Source organism: Typopeltis vanoorti, chromosome 15, assembly GCF_054136105.1.
Source record: "Typopeltis vanoorti isolate ZY-2024b chromosome 15, IOZ_Tvanoo_1.0, whole genome shotgun sequence".
Lineage (NCBI taxonomy): Eukaryota > Metazoa > Arthropoda > Arachnida > Uropygi > Thelyphonidae > Typopeltis > Typopeltis vanoorti.
The window spans coordinates 76,046,505-76,062,221 of record NC_143563.1 but is presented as its reverse complement, the minus strand read 5'-3'; the positions used below and the strand labels follow the sequence as shown (position 1 = coordinate 76,062,221).

General features: G+C 34.5%; 1 protein-coding gene across 1 annotated transcript in view; it reads left to right on the top strand.

Annotated features, from left to right (window-relative positions):
• LOC150098903 (serine hydroxymethyltransferase, mitochondrial-like) overlaps positions 1–15,717 on the top strand; it is a 206,980-nt gene that overhangs the window by 30,817 nt on the left and 160,446 nt on the right. The window lies entirely within an intron of this gene.

Here is a 15,717-nt window from a genome sequence, read left to right as displayed (position 1 = left end):
GAAGAGAAGACAATAATATTGAATTCTATAATCAGTTACAAAATATATATAATAAAATTTAAAAAAATGATTTTGTAATATTAATAGGAGACTTAATGCAAGAATTGGAAACATGAAAATTAATAATAATATAGGAATACATGGAGAACACACTCTAAACAGGAATGGTAAAAAATTGATCAACTTTGTTGTTTATAATAACCTTAAAATAATGAATTCTTTCTATAAACATAAAGACATAGATAAATATACTTGGGCAGCAAGAGGATGGAAATCAATATTAGATTACTTTATTTTAAATGAAAAGACATCAAAGTTTTCTTTAGATGTTAGAGTCCACAGAGGTTGTGAAATAAGTAGTGACCACTTCCTTATTAAGATAAACTTAACATTACCTCCTAAATGGCTACCAATAACAAGAACAGAAAGAAAATTTAAAACATTTTCTAATAAAACTAGATTATTAAATGACACAAATATATAATGATATGAACAAAGAATTAACCAATGTTTAGATAAAAAAAAACAAAATGAAGAAATTTAAATAGAATGGCTTAATATAAAATGATACTAAATACAGCAGCAAATGAAAGTTTAGGAAAGCCCTAAAAATTCAATAAAAAGAAAAAACTGAAGATATGGGATGATACAATCAAAATGAAAAAGAAGCATATCATAAATGATTAGGAAGTAAAAGATGAAATAGAATATAAAAGAATAAGAGCCATAGCTAAAAGAGAAGTCGGAAAAAGACAGAATACCATGGAACAAATTTCTTTCTAATTTAGAATATGATTTATATAAAATAAACCTAATGTGTATAAGATTCTGGAGACATTTAAGTACAGATACTAAAGCAAGCATAAAATTAAACACCGAATTGAGATTAGAGGAATTTCTAAATTTCTGTACAGAATTGTGGACAGGTAAATATTTAAAGAAAAAAAAAGATAACCGGCAAACATAAAATGAAAAAGAAATAACTGAAGAAGAATTAGAAATCAGCTTGAAAGAAACAAGAAATGAAAAATCACCTGGAGAAGATTCATCAAGTTCAGAATCACCAAGTTCAGAATTATATAAATATGCAGGAATAAGGTTTTAAGAAAAGGCTTATTATTTTTGAATAAAATGTATTCAACATGTAACCCACTAATAGAATGGATAAAAGCAATAATGATCCCTGTCTTTAAAAAAAATGTAGCAGAGGTTACCACAAATTGATTCCATGAAGGTGAGATGATTATCTTAACTTCATGGAATCAAAGGACTCATTGTGGGAGGTTCAAACTTTCATGAAAAAAATATTGCTGAATCATGCCTTAAACCCATTCACAGTTTTTGCACTCACCACACTTGAGAACCTACGTCTCACTCCCCCTATTCACACCCTACTTATACAGCTTCCAGGGATGGCCACTTGTTCTATCCTTGTCTCCCTCTACTCCATGAAAAATCTCCTTTCACTTTAATCTTTTAACGACTCCTTATCAACTTGTATATTCCTCTCCTTCCTCTCACAAGGCTCTTCAAGTTGCATTCCCTCAATCTCTCCTTGTATCTGACATTCACTAGACCTGACACTGACTTAGTAAACCTTCTCTGAACCCCTCTCTAAGATATCCTCATCCCCCTTGAAAACTAGCTGACCAATTCTGTACACAGTAGTCCATATATGGCCTGATCAAAGCCTTATTCAAGAGAGAGCCATAACCTCTTTGCTTCTGCATGTTAATGTCCTCCTCATTATTACCATAATCTGTTGTGATCTTACAATTTAACAATGTGACCTCTAAACTTTAGTTCTCTGTCCACCAAAACTCCCAGATCTCTCGTTTTTCATCTCCTTCAAAATTTCCCCATTAACTGTATACTCTGCTTCCCAATCTTGCCTGTCAAATAACAAGACCTTGCGCTTTGCAACATCAAACTGATAGTTCCACTTACTTGCCCATCCACATAGTCTATTGAGATTTTCTTGCAAGGTCACAGCATCTGCTCAATTCTTATAGTTTTTTTTTTTTTACTTTGTGTTACCAGCAAACAGCTGCATATCTGCAGTTAGGCCAGTTCCAGTATCATTACATAAAAGTTACACAATAATGCCAGGTCTCTGTGAACACAGTGCCACATGAACAGGTGATACTGATTGCCACAACAACAAAAGAAGAAAAATTAACATCAAATGAATGGCAACTTTAAAGTAAAGAGAACTTCTAAAAGCATGCATGAGATTTTGATTCTGTGATGTAATTAATTATTAATCATACTTGGATTTTTTTTTTTTTTTTTTTTTGAAAAAACTTCAATTTATTTTATTTTACTTTACCATGACATCAGGCTAGACATGAGATATCTTAGATGATGTAGCTTACTATGGTATGTTGCTAGTTGCTATAATGTAGTCATATATGTTCCTGAAGATGACTCTAATGACAAAATGTAGAATTTTTATTTATTCAAGTTTTTGTAAAGTGAATATAATTTCTCATATTTGTCTCAAAGTTTGTGATAAATCACTAGGTTTGGCAGAATTTACATAAAGCTTCAGTGTTTTATTTAACTTTTTTTTAGTGATTTCCAAAAACAGGTTAATTCTAAAAGATAAGCCTTGTTAATCATTTCTTGGAAATAAACTCTGATAACTGGCTCTCTCTCTGAGTTAAGAAGAGAAGGAACATGTGTGAAGTCATTTGTGGTGGTGACGATTTTTTCGCAAATTCCTCCTCCTCCTCCCACATTTTTTTTTTTTTTTAAATCGAAACTCTTTATAAATGCACAGTTTATAGGATATGTAATTTGTTTGCCACCATACTAATTTCTGCACAACCCATAATACCACAACTGTAAATTGGATTTGTATTTGTGTTTTTAATTGTCATGCCAGTCCTATGCAAATGATTCATATCCAATTAATTCATGTCTATACATAAATTAAAGATGCCAAGAAATTATATTCTTGGTTTCATCCTTTTTACAAGTGTAAGCAAACAAATTTGCACAAAAAGTCATTCAAAGACTCATAGAGAGCAGATATTCTAACCACTTGGCCAATCAGGCTGGCAATATCCGATAGTGTCCTATAATACAATGCACATATCCTTACGGAGATGTATAAGACTTCACATGCAAACTTTGTATGCTTACTTGGATAAAGGATGAAACCAAGAATATAATTTCTTGGCAGCTTTAATTTATAATATAACCAAGTGAAAGCACTTCCAAGGTCTCTCTCTAATCCAGAGCATTTTAGTAATAAGGTGTGACACCTTTTGACTATTTGTATATGGAAATATGACTTCTGCATTACTTCAACTTTGGTATCCCTTCTGGGTCTAGCTCTCACTGATGAGCCCTCAATGAAGCTTGCCCTCTGAGTAATGGCCCTTCACATAATGCATAGCATTATACATATCTGTTAGGATATGTGGATTGCATTATGGGATGATACTAACTCAATTGTTGATTAATTTTAACGGTATAGATGAGAACACAGACTGATAAGAAAATAACTATTTATTAACATTTTGCTGGTATTCTATCTAGCATCTTCAGAGCACAAAATCAGTTGGTTACAGTGCGCAAAACAACAATCCAGTATAACAATTGGACTAGTTTGAGCAATTGTAACGTACAACACAAAGACTAATTAGGTGCCATCTATGTTGGGAAAAGAAAAAAAAAAACAGAGAGAAAGTAGGTATAAATTAGGTCTTAAGATGACTGTCTCCCAAATCTTGGGCAAATTTATACCATACTTGTTGAGGTTTGGAGTATGTTTCAGTTCTTCTGTTGATTCTAGGATAAACTGCATGTCAAATTGGCAACTCTCATCCATTCACCTAAGGATAGAATGTCTTCTTTATCACCTCCAGGAGTCTAGGAAGTGCTCTAGGGACTGCCCCCAAACACAATATTGCTTTTACAACCAATGGATCAGGGGATTATATCGATCTTCAAAGCCTATTACCTCCATATAACATTTATGGAAATGGTAAGAGTCTTGGACACTTCAGGAAAAACTATTAAAGACTATTGGCGATCATTTGATATTTTGAAGGGCATTAACAACATCAAGGCAGCGTGGAATGAAGTGTCAGCAAAGTGTTTAAAAGGAGCACGATGAAAACTTCTTCCAGCATTTATGCACGACTTCGAGGAATTAGAGCAAGAGGAGAATGTTATTGAAGACGTTACCAAGCTTGTGTGAGAGGTGGATTTGGATGATATTACAGCTGCTGAAGATGTGACAGAAGTCTTAGAGAGCTATGATAAACTGCTTTCCAATGAAGACTTAAAATAATTAGCCTAACAATTAAGTCAACATCCAAAGGAGGAGAAAGAAAATGAAGGAGGTTCTCTGAGAGATATAAAAATGGCCAATTTACAGCGTATCCTTACAAGCATAGAGAGAGACATTGACTGATGAACTCTGTGAAATGGACCACGATTGGGAACGTAAAAAGGAGTGTAATCGCATCTATTCAACCTTACATTTTCCTTAAAGAAAGAAAAAGAAAATCGAGTCAGTTAACACTGGATACTTTTTTTCAAAAAAATGCAGGTGATCTGAAACCAGGAACTTCAACATAGAAATATGCAATATCTTTTCGAAGTTTCATATTTTTTGTATATAATTTTGTTTTGTTTTCGTTATTAATAATTTTATTTTAACAAATATATATGTATGTATTATCAAAGCTTTAAATATAATAATGTTACACATACTTCATGCATATTTTTTGACTGCGCGGAACATAACTTTGTACTTCCCATTAATGGGTTCGTTTACACCCATTTTTTCAGGAACGGAAGTGAGGCATAAACCGAGGGCTGCCTGTATATATGGAAAGCAAAAAATCTTTTTCCTTCCAAAGCTTTAGTTTCTCTGCAAAGTGAATGTAGTGATTTCTTGCTTGCCTTCAAGATGTGCAAACCGGAAGCATGAAACATTTGCATCCCACCCATGGGCACGTACAATACAATGCAATTTGTCTGGTGCTGAATGTGAACATGCAGTATTTCTTCATCCTGCATGACTCCTTGCAATATTTCCTTTGATACTAAAAAAAAAAAAAAAAAGAAAGACAAGAAAATTATATATATACCTATACATATATATAAGGTGTATATATAATATTATTATTATTGATAATACTGGCTATATAGAAACCTTTAAAAACAATTCAGTTGAAATAAAATGCTACCATATTCACCCCATCAACATGTATAGTGTAAATGATATGGGCATTCGGACTCCACCTTCTGTACCTAACTGAACCTCATCTAGCATTTGTAATATTTACTGTCATTCTTGTCTGAACTGTGTCCTCTAATTTCTCCCACAAGAGTGACACATGTGCAAATGTGTGATTTGACATTCCATACAAAAAAAATTCTTAAATTACAATCCTTTCTTTATGATCTTTGCTTATCCCATTTTATCCTATTCATTCCTTCATTTCTTGGGATAAAATAGGGCTTAAAATGACTCCATTCTGTGACTATCTCTGAAGCTTGATTTTCTGCATTCCCTTTGTGTCTTGAACATCCATAACTCCAAGTGACTTCACTTTTCCATTTAGACTGACAAGCTGGAAGAGATGTTAAAAGTATTTGCTGTAAATAATGACTAACCACTTACTAACCTTGTGCAAGTTTACTGTTATAAAATGTCTTTCAGCATTATAATAATAATACTAAACAGATCTTTGTAATTTATTTCCATTCCATATTCAGATTACTTTTTCCACTCCACTAATCCAAACACCTTCCTTGCTGGTTACCAAAATTATTCTTTATGAAATGAACCCCATTTCATCAAAATCTTTGCACTTTATTCAATCTTTAGTTTTTCATTTGTTTCAAGATTTCAAAACCAAAAATTCAGCATATTTTATGCAGTTCGAGGGAAAAACTTATTTCATTCCTTAGTGAAGTTTGCAGCAGCTGGGGGGGGGGGAACTTAATAACAGTTGTACCTTCTGGCACTTGGCCAAAACTACTTAGGTGCAACTTTTACCCGTCTGTACTTTCCCACACTTCTTTATCACCATCATAACATCACTTAAAGATAAAGCTAACCTCATTCCCAATTCTTGCAGAGATAATAAAAACAAACAACTCTATTAGAACAGTAAACTGCACATCTCCTTGAGTCTTTCTGCTAGAGAGAGGGAGACTTCAGAAAAATACTGAATAGTTTCAATTAAAAAAAACAAAACAAAAACTGGTTTTAATGGCATACTTCAGTTGCACTCAGAAGTTTTGCATTGGAACTAAGACCTTTCATATTCATACTCTTTCATGCTCAGCTGCCATTTATCCCATGGCATGGAAGTAGTGACTAACCACTTACTTAATCTCATACAATTTTTGGTTCAAAATGAGATAAAAATCTGTCATATTAATTGATGGCAGATTTTTTTATCTCAATGTTTTAGAATGACATGGATTCCACCACCTTTATCTGTTAAATAATTTTTCACCTCTGAACACATGCATTGGAAAGGTTTAGAGAAACATACATTCACTCCAGCCATTTTCCAAGTATTAGGGATCCGGTTTGCTCTCTGGCCATTTATTGCATTTTGTGGAGCTGGCTTTCTGCTTTCAGCTTTTTCTGCCATTGAAGGAGTGCTCCAGGCTTATGGTGTCATCTACTCTCTTCCTCTCTTTGATATGACCTCTCTTTCTCAGTTCAAAACTTATCTATAGTTTTGCTGATGATTGTACACTCTAATCTTTTTTCCTCTTTTGACAAATCTTGTGGTGCTTGGATATTCTAAGCTTCATGCTCTTGTATAACCAGTTCCTTTGATTTTTATGTCATTTTACAATGGGTGATGTGGTCAACTTAAAAAAAAATATATCTTATTGCACTTGTATACTTTGATATTATGATATCTGATTCTGCAGCAGATGTGATGTTATTATAACATGCAAAAAAGTTTTGCATTTAAACAGTTACAACTACTGAAAATAGCCAAACGATGCCCTTTTATTTCAACTTGTAGGCAAAAAATAGTTTTACTAATTAAAATTTATTAGAAAAATTATCAAGACACCTGGATATTTTTTAAGGTAGAGATGGCACCTATTATACACAGTATAGAACTTTATTTCTAATCTCATACTGTTTTTGGTTCATTTATAATATTAAAAGGTGAATAACCAATAAGGGAGCATAGAAATATATTAAATAACAGAAATAAACCATCAGTGAAGATAATGAATCAAAGAAGTATAGATTTTAAATGGGTTAGTATTTAAAATGATTATTATTATTACCCAAGACCTCATGGAGTCAAAGACTCATCTAGGAGGTCCTTTTATCTCACACACACACACACACAGCTCATCATACCGTGCTTTGAACACATTCAAACTCCCTGCAGACACCACACTCTCAGGCAAGGCATTCCAATCATTTACAACTCTGCATGAAAAAAACCTGCCTCTCACTCCCCTATTCACACCTTCTTTATACAGTTCCCAGGGATGACCTCTGGTTCTCCCCCGATCTCCCACTATTTTCTGTAGAACTTCTCCAGCATTGATCCTATAACAATCACTTACCAACTTGTAGGTCTCTATCATATCTCCCCTCTTCCTCCTGTCCACCAGACTGCAAATTGCATCTCCTCAATCTTTCCTCATACTCAACATTCCAGAGGTCAGAAACTACCTTAGTCAGTTGCCTTTGGACCCTTTCCGACATCTTTTCATCCTTCTGAAAACCAGGTGACCAAATCTGGGCACAATAGTCCATGTGTGGCCTAATCAAAGTCTTATATAATGGAACAAGAATCTCCCTACTTCTACACGTCAGTGTCCTCCGCATCATTCCTAGAAGCCTTTGTGTCCCCTAAATTTCAGATCCTTATCCACTATTACCCCCAGATCTCTTATTTCTTCCACCTCCAACAATGTATCCTCACCAAGCATAAATTCTGCATCCCATCTTTGTTTTCCAAATTTTAAAACCTTACATTTTTCAACATTGAACTCGCATTTCCGTGCCCAGTCACTCAATTTATTCAAGTCTTCCTGCAAGGTCACAACATCCTCACTACTCTTCATGGTTCGTCCCAACTTTGCATCATCTGCATACAGCTGAATATCTCTATCCAAATCTTCACCTATATCATTAACATACAAGTTAAACAGTAATGGCCCTAAAACCGATCCCTGAGGCACTCCGCTAGTGACTTTCCTTTTCCTTGACATCGCTCCCCCATACACAACTTGTTGATACCTATCAGACAGCCAATCTCCAACCCTATCCGCTCCAGTTTGACTATCAATTTATCATGAGGTACTTTATCAAAAGCCTTTGCGAAATCCAAGTATATCACTGTGTATCCTTCTCCTCTGTCCAAGAAAGCGGTCACTTTATTGTAATAAGTAAGTAGATTACTAAAACATGACCTCCCTTTAGCAAATCCATGCTGTCCATCAAAGATGATACCATTGTTGTCAACCTAACTCTGGATCCTAGTTCTCACAAGCTTCTCCAACAACTTAACCACAACACCTGACACACAGATAGGCCTATAGTTTAATGCTTCATAAATATCTAGGCATGCCTAATCAGTACACTTTCTAATATAAATTATTTTAATTAGTATAACTATGAATTTTTTAACCTGTAGGTTGGAATAAAAGGGCTGCTTCCTTACCATAAAAGTTTTGCTCTTTTCATTTGATTAACTGATATCAAGCACTACATGATAATTTCAGAAAATCTTATATCATCATCATCATCATCATCATCATATGTATCAAGGATTTAGGCCTAGCATGGCCTGTTCTGGCCTTAGAAGTCATTGTTTAAGAGGATGTCCTGGTTTTCTTTTTCCTAATGGCTTGTACTTTAAGGCTTGTTTTGGTAATCTTTCTGTTTTCATTCTTTGAACGTGTTCCATCCATTTATGTTTATATTTTTTAATTTTTTCTATTACTGGTTCTTGGTTTAATTCTTTCATAATATCTTCGTTTCTTTTGTGATCAAATAGGGTATACTTTGCAGTTTTTCTCATAAACTTCATTTCTGCTGTTGTTAATCTTTGTTTGTCTTTTTGTTTTATTGTCCAGATTTCGCTTCCATACATTAAGACCGGTACGGCTAATGTATTGTATACTTTTAGCCTGGTTTGTTTTTGAACTAGGTTTGGTTTAAATATAGAGTTAATTACACCTGTTATTTTTAAATATTTTGCAATTTTTACGTTTATATCTTTTTCATTTTCATATGTGATCATACATCCTAGGTAGTTAAATGAATTCACCTGTTCTAAGATCTTGTTATCTATTACTATTTTAGTTCTCGCTGGATCTTGTCCTTTGAAGGCCATAGTTCTTGATTTTTCTGTTGATATTATCATACCATAATCTTTGGATATCTCATTTAGATTTAAAATAGCTTTCTGCAAGTTGTCTTCAGAATTTGTAATTATTATTTGGTCGTCTGCAAAGAGGAGAGTGTTTAAGTTAACTGTAGGTGAAAGTTTAATTCCTTGGTGTAAATTTTTACTCCATTTTATTATTATTTCATTTAAGTAGATATTAAAAAGAGTTGCTGAGAGGGGACATCCCTGTCGGACCCCTTGGTTTATCTCTCTTGTATATGATAGCTCATGATTTAATCTTATTTGTATTTGATTATTTTCATATATACTTGTGATAGCTTTTAGGATATTATTTGGTATTTGTCTTTCTTTTAATATGTTAAATAATATGTTTCTTTTAACTTTGTCAAATGCTTTTTCAAAGTCAATAAATGCAATATGTGTTTCCAAATTATATTCTCTTCTTTTCTCTACTATTAATTTTAAGCAAAAGGCTAGGTCTATACATGATCGTCCTTTTCTAATTCCATTCTGTATCTCTAGAATAAAGTTTTCGGAATATTTCATTAGTTTGTTATTTAAGATTCTGCTATATATTTTGTAACAGGAATTTAGTATACTGATACCTCTATAGTTTTTAGGGTCATCTCTATTACCTTTCTTAAAGATAGGAATCACAATTGCTTTTTTCCATTCTATTGGGAGGATACCAGTTGAGTAAATTTTATTTTAAAATAGTAAGAGTCTTTTTTTGAATCTTGTTCCTGCGTATTTATATAGTTCTGAACCTAGCTTATCTTCTCCAGGTGATTTTCCGTTTCTTGTTTCTTTCAGGCTGATTTCTAATTCTTCTTCAGTTATTTCCTTTTCATTTTCGTTAATTGTTTGCCAGTTGTCTTTTTTAAAATATTTGTCTGTCCACAGTTCTGTGTAGTAATTTAGAAATTCTTCTAATTTTAATTCAGTGTTTAATGTTATGTTTTCTTTGTATCTGCATTTAGGTGTTTCAAAATCTTATATACATTGGGTCTTATTTTATATAAATCATGTTCTAAATTAGAAACAAATTTATGCCACGATTCTCTGTCTTTTTCTGATTTCTCTTTTAGCTATGGCTCTTATTCTTTTATATTCTATTTCATCTTCTAATCTTTTACTGCTTAACCATTTGTAATAGGCTTCTTTTTTCTTTTTAATTATTTCTTTGATTATATCATCCCAGATCTTCAGTTTTTTTCTTTTATTTAATTTTTTGGTCTTGCCTAAGCTTTCATTTGCTGCTGCATTTCGTATCGTTTTTATATTAAGCCATTCTATTTCTATTTCTTCATTTTGTTTTATTTTATCTAGATATTGGTTAATTCTTTGTTCGTATAGCCATTGTACATTTGTGTCATTCAATAGTCTAGTTTTATAAACAAATGTTTCAATTTTTCTTTCTGTTCTTGTTACTTGTAGCCATTTAGGTGGTAATCTTAATTTTATTTTAACAAGGAAGTGGTCACTGCTTATTTCATATCCTCTGTGATTGTTTATTGATCATCTAGTGAAAATTTTGATGTCTTTTCATTTAATATGAAGTAATCTAATATTGATTTCCATCCTCTTGCTGCCCAAGTATATTTATGTGTCTTTATGTTTATAGAAGGAATTCGTTATTAATATTAATAAATAGTATAGTTGGATCAACTTTTTAAATAAGTGAACATGGTCTAACAAAAATAAATTAAAATCCAAAATTGTCTTGAAAGTAAAAATACTTGACAAGAAATTATATTCTTGTTTTCGTCTTTTATGTAAGCATGAGCAAATAAAACTGGCACATGAAGTATCTTCGTGACTGGTATTTTTTTATAGAAGCCATTGACTTTGCATGAGATACCATAGTATGTTTGTTAGAGAGAATGAAAGCACTATCCACTTGCTCAGTCAACTGAACTTTGCATGAAATTACTTAATAATTTGAAACCACAATTGTTTTAATTTCAAAATTTAAACTATCATATTTGTTTTTAAAGGCAGTCAGAGTTTTCAGTACATTATTTGGGATACTAAAATCAGCATGTCCATTCCTGTAAGAGAGTGGAAGTACTATTCACTTGGCTTATCAACTGGGAACCAAGCATGAAAAACTACAATTGTTTTTATTATTAAACTGTTCAGACCATCATATTAATTTTAAAATTAATTTATCTCTCCTACCTCTAGCATTTAAGGTTATTTTCAACATATTTTTAAATTACGTAAGTTTCTAAAATCAGCATTTTTTCTTGTGCATCCATATGCTAAATTAGAAAAAAGAAATTTGTTTGTCCATATAAAAGTAATCAGTTCTAGTATCATTTACTCATCCTCGTTATTATTATTGTTATTATTGTTCTGGGCAACTCCAAGGAGTCGACAGACTCATCGAGGGAGGCCCTATCATGTCAAGAACAACTATTCGACATTGACACAGTATCTATCATACCTTGCCTTGAACTCATTCACGGTCGTAGCAAACACAACAGACTCTGGAAGCTTATTCCACTCATTCACCACTCTCCAAGTAAAAAACCTAGCTCTAACACCCTTGTCAACCATGCTCTTTCCCAGTTTCCATGCATGGCCCCTAGTCCTCCCACCACCAGTCATATTTTCAAAAATATCTTCTGGATCAATCTTATAAAAACCCTTCAGTAATTTGAATGTCTCAATCATATCACCCCTCCTTTGCCTATCGTCCAATTTCTGCAACCCACAGATCTTCAACCTATTCTCATAAGGTTCATTCCACAGACCTATCATCTTGGTCACTCGTCTCTGGATCCTCTCCACTTCCTCCCCATCACGAAGAAACCCTGGTGCCCATAACTGGGCACAGTAGTCCAGATGGGGGTCTTATCAAGGCTCGATACAGAGGAACAATAACTTGTTTGTCTCTGCATGTTAAAGTATTTTTCAGAAGCCAAGTGATTTGATGAGCTGATTTAGTCACTTTTGCAGTGTGCCCCCTAAACTTCAATTCCCTATCCACTAACACTCCCAAATCCCTGGCCTCATCAATCTCCTGGAGTACGGTTCCACCAATGCGATATACTGCTGTTATTCTTTTCACTCCAAAGTGCATAACCTTACACTTTGCCACATTAAATTGACATCCATTTTTCCTAGCCCAGTCCTCCAAACTATCCAAATCATCCTGTAAAATTTTGACATCCTGTGCACTTACAATTGCTCTACCCAACTTTGCATCATCAGCAAACAAGTGAACACTTTCTCTCCAATCCTTTCCTATATCATTGATGAACAAATTGAAAAGCAGTGGTCCAAGAACAGAGCCCTGCGTCACACCACTAGTCACAAGCCGTCTTTTAGACTCCACTCCCGCATAAACCACTCTCTGGTATCTTTCCTTCAACCACTCTCCTGTCCATCTCACCAACCCTATATCTATCCCCATCTGCTCCAGTTTACTGATTAGAGTTCCATGTGGTATCCTGTCAAAGGCCTTGGCAAGGTCCAGTAGTATCACTGTAAACTCATTACCCCTATCTATCCAGTTCAGCCGTCACTGTGTTATAAAACGTGAGCAAGTTACTGAGGCATGATCTACCCTTCACAAAACCATGTTGTCCCCCCCCCATACAATATCCCATTTTCATCTATCCAATCCTGTATTCTTTTCTTGACTAATTTCTCTAAGACCTTGACAATGATTCCTGATATGCTAATCGGTCGGTAATTTACAACAGCAGTCTTGGAACCACCTTTATGCAGCGGAACTATTTTCCCCTCTTTCCACCCCCTCGGGACTAACCCAGACCTGAGACTCAAATTAAACAAAATGGTGAAGGGTACTGAAAATTCTTTAGCTGCTTCTCGTACGACACGAGCTGGTATACCATCCAATCCCACGGATGTATTGACATTGAGGTTATGCAATAGACTACTCACCTCCACTTCATTCACCACAATTCCCGTATAATCTACTAGTTTATTCGTTTCTGCAATGTCACCACCTGGATGATATATACTTGCAAAGTGCTCACTCAGTAACTCAACTATATCAACTGATTCAGTTACCTCCCTACCATCGGCATTCTTTAAAATCATTCTGCCATGTACATTTTTCCTTTTACTTGCTACATATCTAAAAAACTGTTTAGGATTCTCTTTAGCCTGCATGGCCAATGTTCTTTCGTAATCCTTTTTTGCTTTTCTTACCACACTCGTTACCCTTCTGGCCTGCGCTTTATACCGTTCATGTGCCTGCCAGTTACCTTTCTCCTTAAATTCCCTCCATAGTTGTTTCTTTTTTTGCAGCTCAAGCTTAATGGTGTTATTCATCCATTTAACCCCTACTTGATTTATTATTCGGACTCTAGGTATACAGTCAGCCATTGCTTCATGCAAACACTTCTTAACTGCCTCCCATGCACTATCAACTTCTAGTCCTTGCAGTTGTACATGCCATGCCACTGAACCAATCAAACTCCTAAGCTTGTCATACTTTCCAGCTCGATAATTCCACATGTACCTTGTCTTAATTGAAAATTCCACACCTTTAGCCACCTCCCAAGTCAAGATCCTATGATCACTCTCACCAATTGGTGGCATTGTGGTCATATTTGTTACAGCCAAATCCTCAGATGTAATTACTAGGTCAAGCACTCTCTGACCCCTAGTATTTTCCATTACATGCTGTCGCAGATAGTTATCCCTTAATAACTGCATAAAATCCAATTCCTTCCTCCCGTGTGTCCTCTCCTCACTCCAATCAATGCAGCCATAGTTGAAATCTCCCATAATAATTACCATCCTTCCACTCATTTCTTCTATTTGCTTGTGCATACTGTCACCACCATCTTTTCCATCACCTGGTCTATAGCAGCACCCAATTGTATATTTAGTTCTGCTAGTCACAATCTCACACCAAATGACCTCAAATGTGCTCTTTTCTCTATCCTGCAATTCAACTTCTATTCTCCTTGGCTGTAGCTCATCAGCTATCATCAACAATACTCCTCCCCCCATTTTATTCTCCCTGTCATTCCTGAACACACTATACCCATCACATTCAATCCCACTAGCTATATCATCTACAGTCAGCCATGATTCACTAATACCAATAACCTGTGGTCTGGAAGTGCCAACCATGGCCAAAAACTCTTCCTTCTTGTTCCTAATACTCCTAGCATTAGTGTACATGAATTTAAGACCCCCCATTAGGCCCCAACCCTACCTCGATGCCTTATATTAACTATCCCACTCTGATTTGTTGCCCTTATTCGCTCGGGCATATTATATTCATTCATACATTCAACTGCCTCCCTAAGGACTGTATATCTATCCCCCCCCCCTTAATAAATCTAGTTTCCCTGAATTTTCACATCCACTACATTCAGCAAATTTCTCAAGTCTCCTTACACCATAACCATTCAAATGCAAGCCATCCATCTTATATAGAGTCTTTCGCCCATCGAACTCACTCCATACATCCACAAATTCCACACCACTCATCATACATAACCCACACATAAAGTCATTTGCAATTATGATTATGATCGCAATGGTTACTTCACTTTTTTTCTTTTTTTTTTTTAAATGTGAATGTGACTCAGGAAAAATTTTAAACCTTTTAGTGCAACATACTGTAAGTGAGCCAAGGGTTAGATAATCCTTGAACTCTGCTTTAGAAACCAGACTTGGAACTTTTTCATACTTCTAATAAGCAGGGTGGTTGTGTCATACCAGGTGAGTTTTAATTCTACAAATCTCTGTATTAATATTGTCCTTTTATAAATTGTAACTTGTATAGTAAGATTGGGCTAGTAAGAAATTGGAAACATGTAGAATGGATGCCATAGGTTCATGAACTTGTAGTCAGATAACTACAATTTTTCATGAGAAGTGAGGAAAGAATATTTGGTAGGGTGTGGAGCTCTATAGCTGATATGATTCTTAGCATTCCAATAATAATTATGATGTCATTTGTTTCATTATCTGCCAAGTGTTTCCAGATTATGTAAAGTATAACACACACACACATACAGAGAGAGAGAGAGTATATGATAAAAGCATTTAAAAAAATTAAAACGACTTTAGCCTACCCACAGTACTAATGTACTACAGGTTTTCAACTTTTGGTGAGTGGGAGTTGCATAAAAAAATAAAATAAAGAATCTGGACATGTTCCACTTCATATGAAGCTGTCATAATTCACTTTGTCAGTGTAAGCTGTAAACACACATAGCAGTGTTTGAGTTTGTTATAATTTTTCCCATGGATGGTGAGCACCTTGTGTAGGAAATCACATCTTCAAGTAAATGCAGTTATTTAAGTCCCAGATTTGGGACTGCTTACTTGTAGTAACTTTATATTTTAT